We start from the raw sequence: 18,615 nt of genomic DNA on the forward strand, positions 1-18,615 counted from the left end.
GCCTCATAATCAAGTATTTTTCCAATTAGCAATTACAATTTTCTCCCTTCCGATGGGATAATTCAAATGTTGTCACACCTCACACAATTTTTGTTGTTCAGAGAAATTTTATTTTGTGCAGACTTGTGAAAAACAGATCCCCTCTAGATATAATGCTTCTGAACAAATACAATTTTCATTCAATAAGTTCCAAAATGTAAAAAACCAGTTGTTGGAAGGAGAACAGAATAGTTCAATGTGCACTTTGCACTTGTTTAGTGGAGGAGTGACCATTTTTTGTCTGACAACTGGGAGAGCTTTAAAGGAATCTGCTCTTGGGGATAGTTTGGGGTGTGGTCCTCTCTGCAACTTTGGAGGAAGTGCCCTGAGTTCATCATTCAGAAAAAGGCCAGCTGAGGGGGGCAACTCATAGCATTGGATTGCACCTCAGGGCCATTTTTCCCCCAAAGGAGACTCAGAAAGTGATCACAAACAGACACATGGTCCCTGCCAGACCACATTGGGTTGCTTCACCCTCCTTTTTTATTCATTAAATAACTGTTTATGACAAATAAAGTAACCATTGTATAACTCAAGTCTTTGTGTCTTGCTTCTTATTTCATTTGTATTCATGAAATAACACTACTGAGGTGGTTGCTCTTAAAGGCTTCTGGAACTTTCATATGTGGCTTTCTTTTATTTCTTCCTGTTAAGCATAAATGAGGATTAGCATTGACCTGGCCATGAGTCAATTTTGTCCCTTGTGTTTGTGGTCAAAATCTTCTTTGGACTTTATTCTAATGTAACCAGGAGTAATTTCAGTGTGGATACATTCTTAGTAATTTATACAAAATCCTTCACCTTACTATATAGTTTTCTTCCCCAAATGAAAAGCCTATTGGTTCTCTCTAGATGCACTCCCAGGTACTACTTGTTTGCTGTTGCACAGCTAGAGAAAGAAGAACAGCTCTTGATGTTCTGGACCTCCCTCATGAGCACACTGGAGTTTTATGCTCTGACACTGTTAAATTGAGCCCTTGTCTGAATGATGGATTTTCATTCTTTCTACATAAATATGGCCATTTTGATGTATAATAATGCAAAGAAACCAGTAACTACTTCTAAAATGGGGAAATAACATTGCCTGGTTGAATTAATGAAGGCACAATGCATCACAAAAGCCCCAGCAGCACTGAAAGACAGCAATAAAATGGGCTGAACCAATAAAGAAGAAAGTTTGAATTAATATTTCAGGGGATCATTGTTAAATGGGACTTACTTGAGTAGACATTAACTATGAAAAGATCTTGATTGTAAGGGAAAAAGACTTTTACAGTGGATTAAATGGTGCAATACTAAGTGCTATGTAGAATGACTATTTCAATTTTGCTTCTGGTGAATTGCAGAAGAAACAATGGGTCAACTTCACTGAAAAGCTCTGGTACAGAAGCCATTGTTTCTAATTTTAAAAGTAAGTCCACTTTACCAAAGAGATTATCCATGCTAAACTGCCTATTGATAGGATAAATTGTATCCATTTGATTAGGAATAGAATGTTCTTCATGGCAGAACACTGAAATTATACTCCCACAGTTGTATAATTAGAATGAACAAAACCCCCAGAAATGATCACAAAAATGTATTTGATGAAACTAACATTTTACTTTGTTGAATGCTATGCGTTGAGTGCATTTTTTTCTGACAATACAGAAGATAGAAGAACAATCCTTCCCAAAAACATTAAAAATCCTGAAAAATGAAGACAGAAAAATGCCACATGAATGTCAAATAGTTAATCTGCACTACCAATTTCAAATGCTGGCTTAACTGTTAAAAAGGAGGCAGTTTTATGTTTTTCTTAAAGTTCATCATTACGGTGTCACAAGAAGACCATCATTTTCACTTCAAATAATTTGAATGAGAAGCTGGTAAACTACTTATTTTTATCCTTATGTTTTTCCTCTGAATGCTGCTGCTGTGATGTCCTGAAATACAAAAGCACATTAGAACACACCTTATACACTCAACAGCAAGGAGGTAATCACTTGCCAGGCATAACAGATACAACTGGGATCACTTAGATAACTAATTAAAACCAAAATCAGAATTGCAGTTGTTACAACTCATAAATGAACCATTTTGGGATACTACACTACAATTGATCTTAGCCAAAAGGCTGAAAAGCAATTTTGAGATAGTGATAAATGCTTTGGAAATTGTTAACACAGGGAATGATAAGAAAGTTGAATTCTTATTATATTTATAACTCATCATTTTTAGGGAAAATATGGAATATCATTTTCATGCACTTTATCCAAACCTAGTTGCTGACATTTTAAACTGTACATCGAATGGGACTAGAAGTGTAGAAATGGTATAATCCTGCACAGTTAAAGTCATCAACCATCATTCTTGCTGATCTAGAAGGGGGAATGGAAGTAGTCAGGAAGAACCTTTCCCCTATCACTGTCAAACTTTCCATAACTTCTGTTCCTCCTTTGAAAAATCAGCTGAAATGCCATGCATTGTCTTCTGCGAACACTAGCGTGGGAAATTTTTCAGCCATTTTTTTCCTTCAGTGCTAGGGGGGAAATCACTGAAAGCTTCTTACATTTTCTCAACTTAATCAGGAGCTTCAAAGGCCTCCCCAAATGGTTCATCTCACAGTGCTTCTCAAAGCTTATTCTCTGCTTAGAAATTCCTCTGGTGAATCTAATGCTGCTTCTCCCTTTTCCTCCTCTTTCTCTGAGTCAAGACTCTTCAAAAGCACCCCAAATAAGACAGTCATGTTAGAATGAACTAATATGTTTATGTGACTAGTCAATGTCCACAACATTTTACATTGCACCATTAAAAAGAGCAATATATAAGATAATGTTTTATTTATCTCTCTTAGGATTATGGTTGAATGGCAAAGGAAAGTCTACAAAGAAACTGTGAACATAATTATCTCTTTCTGGAAAATGAACTAAAAGGATATGCAGTGATTCTAATTAAACATCTTAGATATACAGTTAAAAGTTTGATAATTGAACTCTCTCAGAATACTCCACCAGTGGATAAAAATAAATAAAAAAAGAATATCTTGAATCTAAGTAAAAACTTGAAGATCTCATGGGAAGCAATTACAATGGGTAATTATAGTCAAGATAAAATTGCACAGCAGCTTAGATAAGAATCAGACACCCAATAATATGAACAAATGGCCGAAAAGCTTCTGATATCTTTGCACTAGGATGTTCTCATGTTTGCTTACCAAATATTTTTCTAAAAGGCATAATGTTGAATCAGGAGGAGTCTTCTCTAATGGAGTAAACTTCTCTGTGGATCCACCTCCACCGTATCATCATAAGTAACTACTGTACAGATGGACCCCAATATGCAATTATGCAGTCTTTATAGCAGTCATGGCTGGGCCTTTTGAAACGTCTCTAAAGGAAGCATCCAGGATCATCGCAAAAGGTGCCCATTGATAGCCAAGAGGTCTCCAGACCTCTGTGGCAACTGTCAGAGTGACAAATAACAGCAAATGTAACTGTGACTGTCCAGCAGGGCTAAACAAGGTTTGGTTGGTGTGCCTGGTCAGGTCTCTCCTCCCTCTGCTGCTGTAGTTTTGAACATGAAAACTCCTCCATGGAACCCAAATAACAATGATGTAGACAGCTTCTCAAACTGTGGGTCCTGGTCTCAAATGGAGTGCCACCTGAATGTTGGGGTCACACAAAAAATGACAACAGGAAACGATTTCTGAATGCCACTCATTTACGCAAATATGTTAACAATATCATGCAGAGTGCAGAAAATGCTGCAGCTGAACTCCACAAAATAGAAAATCAGCCTGTTTAGAAAATCTTGCAAATGCTGATTTATTTACAGTAAAAGTTTCATTTTTATACCTATGTTATATACAGGCAGTCCTCAAATTATGAACAAGATGGCTTCTGTAGGTTTGTTCTTAAGCTGAATTTGTATTTAAAGTTTAACTCCACACATATGAGAGAGAGAGAGAGAGAGAGAGAGAGAGAGAGAGAGAGAGCATTGGATAATATAAAGAATGGTTAAAACACCTGTGTTGTTTGTTTTACTGTCTGTGTCCCTGTTTAGAAGATTTCATCTCACGTTCTGTCCTGTGATCATTGGATTTTGGGAAAAAAATGGCTTGTCATGAAAACAAGGATTGGTGATAAAGCTTCAGTTGAGACACCTTTTCCCCATGATAACTATTTCAGGAGTCAAAATCCCTTCCAGGGGGTAGATTTATCTCACTTATTGTTTCACCCCCATTCTTAACTGACTCATTTGTAAGTCGGATGTTTGAAACTCAGGGACTGTCTGTACTATATACCTTGTATCATTTGAAATTTCTCAGGTAAAAAGGGGTCACAAGTGGAAAACATTTAAGTAGCCCTGTTCAAAGCCAGTCTGAGATCTCAGTGTCCATTCTCCTTCTGCTTTCACCTCATTCTCTCACTGAACCACAAAGGCAATCCTTTCCCAAATGTAGCTTGCTGTAAATATAAATGAAACTATGACAGCAGATCCCATAGAAATTGCCCATTGTATCATTATGGTAGCACAAGTGAGAGAAATATTGCTGCTCCTATTCCTTCCACTGCCTAACTTTGGATTTCCCAGGAACTATTGTAATGATGGAAACATTATAAAGGATATTGGTCTTTATTCTGTTGAAGCAGAATTGAGATTTACTTATCATAGTTTTGGACAGTTTGTCACTCCTTGCAGGATCTAATTAGCAACTTAGACAATTCTCAAAAGTCCTTTGAAATTGGTTTTATTACTCAGATCTCTACAGCTCAAGAAAAAAAAATCACTAATGGTGGTTTTGGCCAACACCCCTGCTGTCCTTCCCATCTCATTCAGATTATTTTTACTTTAATAATATAGGGATGTATGAACCAGCAGCCAGTGGAGCTACTGCAACAAGGGAGTTGTGTGGTCTAATTTCTGTGAGATGATTCCTGAATGATGTGGAACACTTTAGGTGAATGGCCAGGGGAAGAAATTCTCATCATGGTAGCATATATCTGCTCAAACAGTGTTAGACCAATCAGATTTACCAGCTCCCAGGAAAGTATGTACTGTACTTTCAACCATTATCAATGCAATTGCAGAGAATACTACATGCACACTTCACACTCTTTTGATTTTATTCTGAAGCTGTTTTGTTTTTTCATAAATGCATTCATTCCTTCAAGTTTATTTGTAAAAATATCCTCTGTGACAATATTTTATGTGAAACTATTCAAGCCATGAACTTTACAAATGGAGGTATAATTTTCCTGCATGTAAATTATGCCACTGTTGGTACTGCTGTAGGTAATTAACATCTTGGCACAATGCAAATTTCAAATGATATCTCCTATTGTTAAAGTCATAACTCAAGCCTATTTATGCAAATTATGTAAGTGGCTAGAGGTATGAAGCAATTCTAACTAATTCATAGGTGAGTGCAATGAAGGCAACTGAAGAATTTGGTATGAAAAATGCACAATTAGCACCTGAAGCATTTGAAAAATAGAATGCCCACCTGAGTCTAAAATGTTCATTTTGACTTGAGATTATGCAGGCAATGCACAAAAGACTTAGGACTCATTTATGAAAATTAAACAGTAAAGTGGACCCAAACAATTCAAAGCTTTCAAGGTAAACAAAAAGTAATTTCAATTGGGTCCACAAAAGCACTATCAACCAGTATAGCAATATGATCCAGTTGTCTAGTTCTTATAATGACTGTCATGTCCTGTACCAGTTGAAATTTCGTAGATTGCATTAATTGTTAAGCTCACATTGTTAAATGGGGTTCATAGCTGACATATGATATATAAAACATAAAAGAAGATTATTGCTGCTATTCATGTTTCCACAGTCAATAATTTCTTTTAAAACTGTAAATGTTAGTACAATAGAGTCTCACTTATCCAAGACTCACTTATCCATGGTTCTGGATTATCCAAGGCATTTTTGTAGTCAATGTTTTCAATATATCATGATATTTTGGTGCTAAATTTGTAAATACAGTAATTACAACATAACATTACCGCGTATTGAACTACTTTTTCTGTCAAATTTGTTGTATAAAATGATGTTTTAGGGCTTAATTTGTAAAATTATAACCTAATTTGATGTTTAATAGGTTTTTCTTTAATCCCTCCTTATTATCCAAGATATTTGCTTATCCAAGGTTCTGCCGGCCCGTTTAGCTTGGATAAGTGAGACTCTACTGCATGAAATGTTAATGGACTTAAGAAATATAGTAAGTGAAATTTCCATTATAGCACAGCTGTATGCAAAATAAGCAAAGTGACTCCTGATAACTGCAATTGGTGGCAGGCAAACCATCCAAGTATTGCTATGACAAATGCTTCTAGTAAAGCAATAAAATATGCTCTCCTTTTTCAGATTGAACAAACAGAATCAAACTCTGGGCACACCAAACTGATTCAAAAATGTTGAGCTTTCTGGGGTTTTTTATACAACAACAACAACATGGGAATCTGATATGAAATGTCTCTGATCATATCGGTAGCTTACAGAAAATATTCTGGGATAAATAAAATGTGTATGGATTTCCAAAATAAAATCAGAAAGAACAGGAACAAAATCTGGGGGCACATACATATTAATCACTTCATGTGGATTGAAGGCAACTTGAAAATACAGTGTTTTAGATTATGCAAAATTACAATATACTCCAAAGGAGAGCTAATAATATGCATCAGTGCACTTATGTGTAAACCACATCACATGATGAAACTGATTAAAGCATGGGTGCTCTGGTAATCCGGACATGTGCATTGTGGTACGAAGCTTTGGGGGAAAAAGAATCCTCCACGGCCATGAAGCTGTGGATTCTGCGAATCCTGAAACCAAGTGAGAGCCAAACTCTCAGGTGTGTATAAACACAACTCAACTCAAGATGTGTCATCAGGTGCACGTTTGATTGGTTTCATCAGGTGCACGTTTGATTGGTTTTCTGCCATTTTCATCCTTAGTCAGTGTAAATGTGTCATGGAGCTTTGTGGTCTTTTTAAAAAAACTGGATGTGCCCTCTGTTACTAATTTTGGTTATTTCACGGGGGAGCATCTTTTAAAATTTCCTATACTGCTTCTTAAAAAATGGGCTCTCACATACTTCGATTTAGAAGTCAAGAACTAAGAGATAATTCATGCAATAAGTACTTTGGCTGTTCAAAGAAGAACTTTTTATGAACTGGGTATTAGTCTCCTTTCCCAATAAGATCCCATAAAATAAAGATTTGATTTTACAAAAAGGCTAGCCCACAAAATGCAAGTCTCATTTGATATCTCTGTGCAACAAAAGGTAATTTTAAAAGACTGCCATGTTAATTTAAGTGTTATTTTAACTGAGGTAAGAAAGGAATTCAAACAATTAGGAAGGGTGGACTCATTTGCAGTACGAGAACCCTTCAAGTGGCTGAAAGTAGCTCTGGAGGAATATAGGTCATTGCAAAGGAATGTATCAAAATGTATTAGAATATTCCTTGAACCACACTTTCCTAATCTAATGTCATACAACATTAAGAGAGCATCCAGCTGGAGAAGATTACTTTAAATTAATGTGCTAGACTTAAATATCCAAATGTATACTTTGATCCCTCCTGGAATGACAGAATTATCTATGCTCTTCAACAAGAGTAGCTGAATGCCAGAGGAATTTCCATTCATTTGTGAATTCATACTTTGTGTAAGACTACAGGATTCATTGCACTCTTCTGCAACTAGCTACTGTAATCTGTGGCTTTTCTGGACATTTTCAGAGATAATTCATTTTCAATAGCCAATAAACAGCAAGTTTTTACAAGGTAAACAACATATTTTCTGAATGTTATAATGGACTGTTGTCTTCAAAAGGAAACTTTCTGAGACTAGAGATTATTGGCCTTGTTTTCCTGTCAGAGAAATAAGGAGCAAAAATCAAAGATAAATTTGTTTCTGAAAACTTTGCAATCCCTATGGGGATAGAACAGTTTTATATTCAAATCTTTTTTAGCTGCAGGGGGAGGGTGACAGGCTGCAAATTGGCACAGGGTAATCCCAAGCCTTTACTTTGCACTAATACATTCAAAGCATCCAAACAGGTTATGCTCTCTAAACTCATTTGGAGGTCTCTAGCTCAAAAGCCATACTTTTGAAAGCCGGTGACAAAGACAGAGATAATAAACGTTGCCTTTGATCCTGCATTAAATGGAGAGGAAAGGAAATCAAAGGTTTTCCACACAATTTGCTCCAGCCGATTTTAAAAGTTGATCATAACAAGAGCGTCTTCACAAAGGAAGTCTTAATTTATATTGACTTAATAACATACACATTAGCTATTTAAAATGAAAATTCTGTTCTGGGAATTTCGGAGAAAGCTTGGCACTCATTTAAATCTAGGAGATAAGCATATGCAAAGAACGTGGACTTTCTCCCAGATTTCCCTGAAATAAAAGCTTTATATTTAACTTAATTGTATTGTAGCCTTCTTGTTTACATGCAATATATGACTTAATATGTCACTCTGGTTAAATGTAATAGATTTTCATGCTATAATTGTGTATTTTCAGATAATAGGCTCATGACTGATTCTGTTCTTGAAATAGATGGGTCATACGTGCTCGCTTGTCAACACATTCTAGTTTGGAGCACTTGGTCACAACACAATCATAGTATTATGGTTCCATTTTAACTGCCACAGGAAAAAAATGTTTTGCAAAAATCAAAAATTGTTTTTGAATTCAGAGGCAACAAGTACACAAGTACTTAAGATTATAAGATTTTATTAAAATGCAGGCAGAAGCATCAAAGGCAGATGCATCAAAGATATAAAGATATAAACCTAGCAAATCTCCTTCCTCAATCGGTATTTGGTAATCCCTGGAACAACATTGCAAAATATCCCAGCCTTGACCATTTTGCAGCCCCTTCCCATTAGCTTGCAGAGATGTTAATCTTTGGAGTAAGCTGCAATGTTTTTTATTTTAAAATATTATCCCATTTTTTTGTTTTCCTCAGATGTCTTATTACCCAGATGTGTGAATAACATTTGTGTTACTATCCACTTAGATAAGTCAAAACATGATTGATAAGCCAAATAGACAAGTGAATAAGCAGCAGCCAAACTACGTATTAATTAGAATATCCTCCGACACTCACAGACCATACCTTTCTAATTAGTCATGACCTTGAAAATATTCCGAGAAATAGTTCCTAAAGAAGACTTAACATTTAAGATCTTTTAGGAGACATAGGAATGGACAAAACAATTGTGGCACACCAGACTTTTGAGTCTGTATTCCTGTATTTGGACTGAATTGTCTTTGGGGTGTCTTCCAACTCTTTGATTCTATCATCATCATCACATGGAACCCCCAGATGGCGTAGTGGACTAAGTGACTTGAAGGTTGGGTTGCTGACCTGAAAGCTGCCAGGTTCGAATCCCACCTGGGGAGAGTGTGGATGAGCTCCCTCTATCAGCTCTAGCTCCATGCGGGGACATGAGAGAAGCCTCCCACAAGGATGGTAAAAACATCAAAACATCCGGGCGTCCCCTGGGCAACGTCCTTGCAGACGGCCAATTCTCTCACTCCAGAAGCAACTCCGGTTGCTCCTGACATGAAAAAAAAATCATCATCATCACCACCACTTTTTATCTCAAAGCAGTTTACATTAAAAACATTTCAATACAATTTAAAATCCACAAATATACAGACATTAAAAAAGAATTTAACATCAATGGTATTAAAAAATTAACAGTTAAAATCCATAAAACTGCTGTAAATGTATTTAAAGCTAAAACTACAACACCCCCTGACTCAATCTTTAAAACCTTCTTCTTTAAAAGCCTTCCTGAATATTTTTTTAAGTTTTTTCTATGATTCTATGACCGATCTCTTAGCTATACAAAGATCTACCACAAGTTTCCTCAGCATATGTTTGGGGGCTTTGTTTGTCAAAATAAGGGGGTTTGTCAAAATAGTGGGTTTTTTTTTAAAGTCACCAATGCACCAATGATCTTGAACAGCATAGGGGAAACATCTGCAATTGTTTGCTCTTGAATGCTAGAATGAGGCTCACCAAGGTTTGCAAGTCGATGCAACTACCCAGATAGATTTTATAATGAATTTTAAACTGCCACTCTATGTCTACCTTTTGTTTTGTGTATTTTAATATGTATTTTATCGAAATATGCTATAATATGTGTATTCTACAGAGTGTTTTTAAATGATTATGTGTTTTAGCAATGTTGTAACCCGCCTTGATCTTTGAGGAAAGGAAGGCAAGAAATTATTATTGTTATTATATTATTATTATTGTTATTATTATTATTATTATTATTATTATTATTATTATTATTATTATTATTATTGTATGACACGGCAAACAAGATAGATATACTGGATTATTATTATTATTATTAAGGTGAATTCTACCTACCAGAATTAATATACAACAGTATTTCCCAGATTGTTGGACTACATTCTGCTCATGCTTAGACATCATTCTGAACACATTTGGAGGGCACTAGGCTGAAATGGGCTGGTAAGAATTTGGCAATACTGGTATGATGGGAGTTGAGGCTTTTCTCTGTGTGTGTTTCTCACTTTCTTTCTAAGCCAGTCAGAGGCCCAGTTGACTGTTTTCATTCTCCTCCCCTTTTGTGGCATATGCTTGGGACTTCAATTCTCAGAACCACCTATTGTGGGTTTTTTAAAGAAAAAAATGTTATGGTAAAATTTTTTAAAATTACCAAAAACTTAGTGGATTTGTAAAACATTCTGAAATTTGACAGGCTTGCATTAGTAAATGTGGCCTACAAGTGAGACAGGTTTCATGCTAATAGGCCTGAAAATGACAGAGAAACGAGCCTCTAAATTTTCCCCATTGGCAGCAATGGACCAAATCTTTCTGGCATGAAAACAGAGACCCCTCCCAAATTCAGGAAGTTCACTCAAAATGGAACAGGGGGACATCTGAAAGTGGCATGGTTGTTTTGCCAAATTACACACCCCTATCCTGTAATTAAAAATGAGTGTCCAAATTGAATCTTTCCATTTTTAACATTTTCCTATTTTTTAAAAAGAAAGATGCACTAAGTCAAAGTTCAACAACATTATATAATATTTAACTTAGCCTGACACTACACTGTGTAATTAATACAGTTTTATACTACTTTATCTGTTTTGGCTCAATGCTATGGAATTTTGGGATTTGTGCTTTGATGAGGCACCCATACTCTTTGGCAAAAAAATTCTAAAGATGTTGTAAAACTACAATGTCCTTGATGTTATAGCATTGAGCAATGGTAGCTAAAGTGGTGTCAAGGTGAATTAATTTCCGGTGTAGATGCATCTCTAGAAATGGAATAAAACAGGCTCCACTTCTGTAATGTGTTTTGTATTTTTGAGCAAAGAGCCATTCCTACTAACAAAGCATGTAAAGTAAGAGTTGCAATATTTTATTTCATGTCAAACTTAATGAAACATTGGAGAAGCAATATATATGAGAATTTTGAATTCAAATGCATTACAATACAATTAGACCAAAGTAACAGAAAATAATGCCTTTAGTTACTTTGGTCTAATTGTATTGTAATGCAGTCATTTCAATAGCACAAACAGTGAATGAGCTTTCTTCAATCTGGGTTGACCCAGATTAAATGGCTCTGTAGAAGCAACCTAAGTGCCAGTCTTATATTATTATTGAATAAATCCAGAATGCATGGACTTTTCCACCTTGATGAATAAAATTTTCTGACATTTTAGAAATGATTAATATCTGCCTAATGCTGTTCTTTCTTAAACAGGAACAGTTTGTGATGGTAAGGTCCATTTCCTGAAGAAAGGAAAGAGACACTCATCCACCTTCTGCTTTTCTTTCAAAGAAGCATGTTGCCATAAGCATTGAGGCTAATGATTGAAACTGGTCATTCTTGTTATAACATCCTTTAAGCACATAAAAAAAATTGAGGACATGTTTGGACTGATAATGTTGACCTATGCCATGGTTACAGCTCCTAATTCAACAACTGCATCTGTGAAGAATTTCAAACCTACAATTGAATGTTTTCAAAAGAAAAATCTATAAGCGGAGCTATGAAAATTAATTACCTGCACACTATTTCTGTTGTGCAGCCATATTTACATATCATTAACTAATTGCTGAAGCCTGATTGACACATGCCCTCACAATGCCCCATTAGCTTGAGGTATGAATTCCAGTGTTAAGAACCTTAATTATTTTCACTTCCCTTCAATGAACTTTTAGAAATATACAGGATTGTCAGATAGCAACTGGAGGATAGTAAACAATGAAGCACTATAATTAAACTATAGTCGAAAATGCTCCCAAAACCTCACACAGGAAAAAGAAAGACATTGTGGACTTACTTCTATTAAATCTATATATGCAGTAATGCTACTCCATAAATGCTGAGGGCAAAAGGTGTAATTTCCACTGCTGCTTTTCCCCTTAGCCTATAGATGATGCTATTAAGTGATACATGAAAGGTGTATTCAAATATTATTTGAAGGGTTGTTAAATAAATATATTGAACAGATTCATTCTCTGTTGTTTCAGAATGCAGGGCAAGAATGAATGTCAGGAATGTATTATGAAGGACTTTATGAAATGATTTCATAAAAATTCCTATTGGTAAGACTTGTTTGACAGAGATATTGGGGTCTTCTTCTCCAAGTAAACATTGGATGGCCATTACTGAGGAATATGATGGCTGGAAGATGTGTTCACTGTGCAAGGAAATAGTAGATTATATTCCGTGTCACATGTAGTTGTCAGTGAGATATTCAATTTTATTCACATTTTATATTTGCATTTACAACTATTTTCACAATTGCTAAAACCAGTGAGGTTGCCCATCCATCACAACTTAAGTAATGGCACAAAGTGGAGGACAGAAGGAAATGAGCACATAACAGTGAAATATTAACCATCTCCTCCAAACGTTTACAGTGGCAGGATATCCAACTACATTGCTCTTTCAAAATATCCCGCTGTTCTTAAATATTGAAGAAAAGGCACCTACATTCCTTTAAAAATTGATCCTTATTCTTATAGCTTCCATGTAATGTTCTTTTAAAGGAAAAAGATACAAGGCAAAGCCAAGCCATATTATTACTCTACTTTGGGCTTTGATCCCTTGATGGTTCTGAGCTAAGACATTGAATAATGATGTTAGTTATTTGTTTCCACAGAATAACATAAAGGGAAAGAGAGAAGATTAAATGATGCAACAGTGCTACAAGAACAGTGTTAGCTGAGGGGGGATTACTTTTGTGTCACAAGAACAGAGATAAAATGCTTTAAAACTCATTTGAAAATAAGTTGGTCTAAAAGGTCAAAATATGGAGTTATATGAATGTTTGTAACATGCATTTTTTGCATGTATTTCTCCCTATAATTTGAGTTGAGGGGCTTGAACCCAGATCTTCCTTCCTCTAGCTCAGTGGTTCTCAACCTGTAGCTCCCCAGATGTTTTGAGCTTCAACTCCCAGAAATCCTAACAGCCGGTAAACTGGCTGGGATTTCTGGGAGTTATAGACCAAAACACTCAGGGACCCACAGTCTGAGAACCACTGAGTTAGAGTCTAGCTGAAATGCTCTGCTCTTGGAAGGTGCCTTCACTTGATTTTCAGACCTTTCTTCCCACTGTGTAGTATTTGGAGTACTTGAAGGCCTACTGTGGAGCAAAAGGGGTTGGAAAGTTACTTTTTGCACATGTATATACTAAATCTGGATCCAATTCAAATTATTTCCAAGAAAAGGTGGATACATTTAACTCTTATACTAATATAGAAACGTAGAATGTTACATGGTGGTCAGCTGGCATATCATAGTTCTGTCTGGCATTCATGATAAATGTACCGAAAAAACTGTTTTATGGGTTATGAAGCATCTAAATTTTCCAAACCACTGGCTAAATACAACACTAGTACAAGTTTTCAAATGAATGATTCTATTTCATGTTCTATGCTGCTAGCTGGAAAAACAACAAATCTCCTTGGGTCTTATATAAAGAAACTGCATCTATATTTACATCGGAGAGGACAGAGTTTTCCAAAGGTGTGTGTATACTGCTTCAAAAGATCAAACTGGGGAGCATAGAGGCTATACAAGGTCTTTAGGGTGTACTTTCAGCTAATGGGTGACAGTTTCCTCAAGTTTCTAATATATTGTAAGCATTAGGCTTCTGTCCACATGCTATTTAAAATGTAAGAACAAGAATGAGAGTATTAAAACGAGATATTCCCAGTGGTGTAGTGAATCCATTTTCCTCACATAGTGGGACTCTTAGACATTTTGATAGAACAGACTGCGGCATAACCTGCCACTGCAAAAATCACACAGACAAACAAAGAGACAGAGAGCAAGGCCATTCAAATATTTAATGCTACATCACTAGCCCTTTTTGTAACACCGCACATCTTATAACACAACAGGACTTTCATCCCCCTCTCTTTTCCCTGTGGCAGACTTTGCCATTATCTGAAAAACAGCTCCCAGGAGTTTCCTAGCTCCTTGGAGCAGGTTTTGAGTGTTGAAGATAATAAAAAGATAGTATTTTATTTCTCTGCAAACCTGTTCAGAAGCAAAAAGCAGGACATAGGAGTATGCTAACTAGGGCCACGCTTTTCTAACTTTATACAAAAATAATGTTAGTCTGGAAGAACTAAAATGCACATTTTCTCTTCTCAAGATGGCACATGCTTAGCTGTCTCTGTTCTCCTCCTTACCTATATAAAATGCAGCAGAAGGCATTGGACATAGACCTCTCCAATTGTATGGTGCTGTGGAATAGACAGAAAAAAAGAAGGGGGGAAGGAAATAAATAAATAAAGAGGTGATTTTCATGCCAAAATGTGATTTTCTTATTTTACTGTAAGCTGACCTTTAGCAGCAAGCTGAAGCACTCCAGGCTTGTGATTTACTCTCCACCTGTGAAGCCCATCCTTTAAAGCACATGAGGATTCTTGCATAATTGAGCCCTAAATTCAGCTGGAAACTTCTGAACCATTAACCTGCCTAACAGAATGCTAAATCCTCACTGGGAAACAAAGTCATTGGGAAATGATACAGACACTGTCAGGAAAATGTCAGTATATGAAATTCTGAGTGCTGACTTCATCCAGAAATTGTGTTGATTATAGCAGATCTGATGAAAAGAATCACCAATATTCCCTTTCAATGAGCATATTTCATTAACATTTATCCTTCTCCCCAGGAAGCTTGTTTTTGGAATTAAACCTTGTCCAGCTCTATAAATAACAGAGAGATGCTGTAAACATCATCAGCAACAGATGGCTTCAGTACCGCCCAGGCACAAATACTGAGAGCAATTTTGAAGGTCCTCTTTTATTTGCACCTGCAGGGCAAAATAAATTTTGTTTGCCTCAGGTATTCCAATACTGCCTCAATACATGTTAGGAGCAACTGCAGTGAATGTGGAGGCCAATTTTTCTAACACTAGAAGCAACTAGTGACTGCTGTGTGCATAGTAAAAATAAAAAATTAAGAAAGACACAGTAAGGTTTTCAATACGAATCTTTCTAAAAGGGCCCTGCAACCTATTTAAAAGGTCAGCTGCTGCTCCTAGAGCCTTAGAGGTCTGTGTCCAGAATACACAAATGAATCACTTTGGTAACACTTTAAATGCTGTCCTATAGAGCCTAGCATTTGTAGTATTCTGGGTTATGTAGAATTATCTACTTTAGTGATGTACTTTAAAGGAATGGGGTAGAAATATTTAAGTCCTCAAAGAATAATTCCAGGATCTGCATAGGCCCCTACTTGCACCATATGATAGCCTTTCTCTGGCATTTAGCCTATTTGGTATACAACTATAAAAGTATTAAGTCATCATTGTGCAACAAAACTAGTAAAACCATTCTTTGTAACTCAATGCAGTTATTTCTTCATTGCAGGGGAAAATAACTGATTGCAAGCAGCTCAATGGTAATGAATCATTTACTGATGGCACATGGAAAGTATCTAATCTAAGGCAAAGCTTATAACATTGAAAAGTATGTATATTTTCTGTTCCATTTTCCCCTTATTTCCTAAGAATTATTGTTTCTTACTCATCCAAAATTAACTTCATTCACAATTTCTATTGAAGTTTCATCTAAGTGATATCTTGAATTTTCATGTTTGGCTAAATCTGGTGGCAACTGTACATCTGTTCAATGTTGAAAGGCACTGAGCTGAAATAGTAATTTATACAAATCACTTATTTTGAACTGGTACTACCAAAAAGAAATTCTGCTTTACTTCAATGCCATGTCTAAGGTTGATGACTGATAGGGGTGTGTGAAATGGCAGAAATCTGTGTCCCCCATTCTGTTTTTGGAAAGATTCCAGGAGATTGTGGGGGGAGGGGATTCAGATTAGTAATTCAGAACCCTGCGTTCTGTTTTCGTTTTGGTAAGTTTCGTCAATTAGTGCCAATGAGGAAATTTTAGAGGCTTATCATTTTTATGACTATCCGGATGAAATATGGCACACTTGTATAACACATTTATGGCTGTAAACCAGCCAAGTTTCAGAATGTTTTGCTAATCCTCTGAGGTTTTGGAATTTTTAAAAGTTTTTTAAAACAACATTTTTAAAAAATCAAAAGAGGCATTGTTTTAAATTTACACACAGAAACATGATGAAGGGCGTCATTCCAGCCAATTTTTAGAAAGATCTGGTCATCCAAAGATTTTTAGGATTTTTCTTCCATAGTTTAAGCAGCATTATCTCTCCATCTGGGTGATGGGGGCTAAGCACAGGAGACAACTTGCAGGACGAAAAACAGGGAATTCTGAACAATGTGCAGGACAATGGAGAGGAAAATCAGTCTGTCATTGGCTGATGCAGACCATGTGATGCAGCAAATATGGCCTTATTCTCACTGACTTAGCCTTATTCTCACTGACAGATAATGCTGCTTCAAATATAGATAAAATGGTCAAAATATAAACAAACCTAACAAATATTTCCTGGAATTCCATATTTAGTCCTGTTTTGGTTCTGTTTTGGCCTTCCAGCATTTTGTTTTGGCAGTTCGTATCTACAAATTGCTTAATTTTGCCAAATTCTGAATCGAGGGCCGGAATTCCATGCACTCCTAATGATTGAGGTCATCTTTTTTTCTCTTGGTTTTTATGATACATGTGTCCAAGGATGCTATTTAAATAGCATAAATTCAAGTTTTTCTAGTCCCTGTGACAACAAAGCTACCTGTTCATTATGCTATCAACACAATCTGTTAAGGAAAGGGTTTTTTAAAAAAGAAAAGAAAAGAAAAAAAAGAAAGTAGCAAATCAAAACAGCAAATGGCATAATATTTGCATCGTAATGTACATTTCAAAGTGACCATCTCAATTCATTTTTGGACTAAACAATTTGTGCTATCCTCCTGAAATGAAAGATTCTCAGCCTTTGAAGGCACACTTTCTCTTCAATGTCTTTTCCTCTACATTTCTATTCGAGCAACATCACACAGAGAGAAAGAAGGCATTAGTCGTCCTAAAAATGAAATGCCATAAAGGTTATGTCTTCCCCAGTGCAATGCACAGAATTCTTTTTCCATTTGTTTTTAAGTGAAGGACAAAACTGACTTTTTTTCTCTCACAGCGACAATACAACATGTTGCCTGTTGTGAAGTGACATTATGCATTAGCCTGGTGTTTCTTGTATATCTTTACAAGACCTCTGAGAAGTTTCTGAAACCTCTCAGGGGCATCTGAACTATGTTTCTACAACTGGAAAACACATATACATAATCCAGTTTTGTGGGGAGCTTTCCAACTTTCAGGTTCAAAATGAATTATTGTAGGATGGAAGAGCATTTCTAAATGTAGGACAGCCATTTGAAAGAGGAGTAGGAATTATATGTATAGTACTTTTAAAATATTCAAAGCACCTTGCATACATCATGTAGTTACAATATTCAACAAACCTGACAGATATATCATTATAATTAAACAAACAAGAAGACTGAGGCTGAAAAGAGGGAAGTTGCTTCAGGCCACTTAACCAAAAGAAATTGGAAGCTTCCAGAGTTGTATTTACACTGTAGAATTAATGCAGTTTGACACAACTTTTACTCCCATGGCTCAATGCTATGGAATCATAGAAGTTGTAGTTTGGTGAGGCACCACCACTTTTTTTTGGGAAAGATAGCTAAAGACCTTCTAAAATTTCAATTACCATGATTTCATAGCATTTATATCAGTGACAATTAAAGTGGTGTCAAACTGCATTAATTCTACAACGTAAATGCAGTCCATGTCAGTGGGATTGTGAATTCACTCTGGATTTTAGTCTGAACTTTAAAGTTGCTATTAGATATGGTGAACACATTTGAAGACAGAGTTAGATAGGTTCTTTAAGGTTTATAGTACAAGATTTGTTTTTACTAAAATATCTGTAGCCTCCCCTTGATCAGGAGGTCTCAGGGCAGCATACAAGTAAACATAAAGATTTAAACATTTCAAAACAATATCAGATTTAATGCAATATAATATGTTAAACAGAATATAACTATAGTAGACCCTTGGTATTGGATGGGATTTGGTTTGAAGACCCCCTGTAGATATTCAAATTTGTATA

At 35.9% G+C, this 18,615-nt stretch overlaps 1 long non-coding RNA gene across 1 annotated transcript; it reads right to left on the bottom strand.

The window, feature by feature from the left end:
• Window positions 1-268: 268 nt before the first annotated feature.
• On the bottom strand, window positions 269-14,960 carry LOC103279357 (uncharacterized). Its single transcript, XR_506728.3, has 4 exons — window positions 14,909-14,960; window positions 14,754-14,807; window positions 3,236-3,682; window positions 269-1,964 (listed from the first exon to the last, which is right to left on the bottom strand). It is a non-coding gene; the product is annotated as an uncharacterized LOC103279357 (long non-coding RNA).
• Between the last annotated feature and the right edge of the window lie 3,655 nt (window positions 14,961-18,615).

This window comes from Anolis carolinensis, chromosome 2 (assembly GCF_035594765.1).
Source record: "Anolis carolinensis isolate JA03-04 chromosome 2, rAnoCar3.1.pri, whole genome shotgun sequence".
In the NCBI taxonomy this organism is placed as follows: domain Eukaryota; kingdom Metazoa; phylum Chordata; class Lepidosauria; order Squamata; family Dactyloidae; genus Anolis; species Anolis carolinensis.